Below are 3153 nucleotides of genomic sequence, written 5' to 3'. Positions count from 1 at the left end.
GCCGCAGGGGGCAGGAGGGTGCCCGGGGCTCTGCACCCGGCCTACCAGGTCCAGCCGCCTGGCCAGCCAAGGGCCGCTAGGCACTCAGGGCGTGCACACCCTGCGCATCCACACTCCAGGCCGCTCCCGCCCTCTCCGGAGCGCACACGCGTGCCCCTGACCTCAGGGATGCTCGCTCAGAAAGCTTGGGACATGTCTTTACTGAGAGTCTCCCTGGGGACCCTCAGGAGCTGTGGGCACACGCACTCACTGACAATGGTACACAGACGCCCGCTCCTCTGTCTTCAACCCACTTCCAGGAGTGCTCACGTGGACACGCACACATCCCTGCACATGTGCACGCAGCTGTGGCCGTGAGGACATCCTCAGACAGACGGCCTGGGTCACACCGACACACACGGTCACACAATCAGATGCAACTCGGCACTCTGGCTCACACTCAGGACGCCCTCACTGCCAGGCTGGTTTAGCTAAGTGCAGGCGTAGCCCCTCTCCCTGTCCCACCCCTACTCCAGTTCCTAACTCGGGGGGACCCTGAGCACTTTAGAAGTCCACTGTCTGGCGTCCCCCTGGCCCATCTCCTTGGGGCAGACTCTCACAATGGGGAAAGCAGGGAAGGGTGCAGAGGGCTTGTTCACAGAAGTGGGGGGCAGGAGGGGAGAAAGGGAGTGTGGGAGTCCTCATCCCCAGAAGGCCCCTGGGTTTGTGGGCAAAAAGAGTTCAGTTCTTGTGCTGCCAAAGTTCTTACTAAGGGATTCAGCCAGTCAGTGTCCCCCCACCCCGACCCCTGATTCCTATTCCAGCAGATCAAAGAGTGACCTGGGGACCTTGGGCCCGGAGAGAAAGTGCTTGGGCTTGGAAGGACTGGGAAATCTGTGCTCCTGTGCCCAGGTGTGCCCCAGAGGAGTGTTTCTGGCCCCTGGTCTTTGTGACACCTGCTGTCTATAGGTCTTTCTCCAAATCTGGTGGTGACTATTGCATTGTTTGTGTGTTCTATGCGTGTGGCTCACAGTCTATGTCCTGTGTGCCCAGGTGTGTCTGTGCACACTTATGAGCACACAGGAGTGTCTGCAAAACTGGATGTATTAGTATGTCCATTTCTTCTTGTGGGTTCCTGAGAGTTTGTGTATTGGGCAGTAGGTCACAATGTGGCTATTTCAGAGCATGACCCTGGAAGCTGGCACAAGAGAGTGTGTCTGTGGAAATGGTTGTGTGTCCCTTTGGCTCTGTGTCTGTGGGGTCATCATGTCAGAGACTCGTGTAAAGAGGGGTGGGGATTTCCAAGTGTTTGCCTGTGTGTCTGTAGCAGTGTGTGGCATGTCTATGAATTGGCATGTTTTGGAGTGTGTATTTGTGTGTGTATGTGCATGTATCTAGGCATATGTTAAACTGTGTGTATTTTTGTTGTTGTTGTTTTGTTTTGTTTCTTGAGACCTGGTCTTGATCTGTTACCCAGACTGAAGTGCAGTGGTTCAATCACCGCTCACTGCAGCCTTAACCTCCCAGGTTCAAGCCATTCTCCCACCTCAGCCTCCTGAGTATCTGGGACCACAGGCATGTGCCAACATGCCTGGCTAATTTTTTTATTTTTATTTTTGTAGAAACATGGTCTCACTATGTTGCTCAGACTGGTCTCAAACTCCCGGACTCAAGCAATCCTCCCACCTCGACCTCCCAAAGTCCTGGGATTATAGGCGTGAGCCACTGCGCCTGGCCTGTGTGTGTCTTTAATAGTTTATACCTGGGTATCTGCATGTGTCCTTGAACTGGTGTATGTGTAAGGGTGTGTGTGTGGTATGTTGCATGTGTCTGGATGTCCATGTATAATTCTGTTTATTAATTGATGGCTGTTGGGGCATGTTGTTTGTGTATTTGAACAGGCATTTGGCTGTGTGCGTGTGCATCTCTCTTTGACAGCATAGGTATCATTGTATATCATTGTATCTTTGAACTGATGGTGGGGAGGAGGAGATGTATCCGAGTGTGTCTGCTGTCTATATACAACTCCATGTATGAACTGATGTGTGTTGCAGTGGGTGTTTGTGTCTGCGTATCTGGGTTGTGAGTAACTGTATATATGACTGTATCTTTGAAATGCATGTTTCTGTGGCCAGCACTGCCTTGTTCTGTGGACTGTGGAAAAGTGTGTCCTTGGTGACATGCGGGGTGTGCATCCTGCAGGATCACCCACCATCCAGACCTTCCTTAACCAGCAGGGCAGGCCGCCAGTGGAGCTCCAGGGTACCATTTGCTGGGGCACTTTCTGTCTGTCTGTGGGAGGGGAGATGAGCTGATAAGGCTTATCTGCTGTCGCCAGCGCCATGCTGAATAACTGCTCTAATGAGGTGTCCTTATTGGGACCACCGGATCCCAAGGCCCTGGGCCTCATTGGGGAGGGGCATGGGAGAGCTTGTCTGAAGCACAGGAGCAGGGCCTGGGTGCCTATGGGGCCTTTTCTACTTCTGTCTTGTTTCCTTGGAAAGGGGGTTCCAGGCCTTGCACCTCCCCACCCCACCTGCCTCCTGCCTACTAGGCGGGGCTGGGCTGGCCAGGCCAGAGCTGGCTGGAGCCTTCCAGTCTCTGGTCTGTGGCCAGGTTCACAGCCTTGAGAGGGCAGGAGGTATGAGGCCTGGAGATGTGGGGCCCTCAGGGTGGGGTGGATGAAGAGAAATGGAGATTCGGTGACAGAAAGATCCAGAGAGACAAGGAGTGGGGAAAGAGATGGGAGGCCCAAGGACAGATGTTTTAAAAACAATGAGGAAGAGGCACTGGTGGGGACAGGCCTGGGACTTCGGGACACTCGGAGACAGATAGAAATAAACAACTAAAAAGTGGCAGAAAGGGTCAGAAAGAAGGGAATAAAAGCAGAGAAGATGATAACCAGAGAGACATGGACAGAGACATGAGAGAGATAAGAGAGGACAGAGAGATAAGACAAAAAGAGAGAGATGGGAAGAGAACCCCAGAGAGGCTCAAAGAGCCAATGCTAAAAGAAGGACAAGGATGGGAAGGGCCCCAGAGAGAAGAGTGGGGACACAAAGGAAAGATGGGCAGGATGGGATGGACAGACTGAGATGGAAAGACTTGGTGGCTTAGCCACCAAGCTCGAAGAACGCGCGGGAGGCCGGGAGCCGGGCGAGGCCGGGCTGGGCA

The 3153-nt window shown here is 53.6% G+C and overlaps 1 long non-coding RNA gene across 1 annotated transcript in view; it reads left to right on the top strand.

Annotated features, from left to right (window-relative positions):
• LOC105517947 overlaps positions 1–3153 on the top strand; it is an 8144-nt gene that overhangs the window by 4278 nt on the left and 713 nt on the right. The gene's annotated exons all lie outside the window — the stretch shown is intronic.

This window comes from Colobus angolensis, unplaced genomic scaffold, assembly GCF_000951035.1.
Source record: "Colobus angolensis palliatus isolate OR3802 unplaced genomic scaffold, Cang.pa_1.0 Scaffold31, whole genome shotgun sequence".
NCBI classification, from domain to species: Eukaryota; Metazoa; Chordata; class Mammalia; order Primates; family Cercopithecidae; genus Colobus; species Colobus angolensis.
The sequence above is the reverse complement of the archived record's forward strand: the minus strand, read 5'-3'. Positions and strand labels throughout refer to the sequence as shown.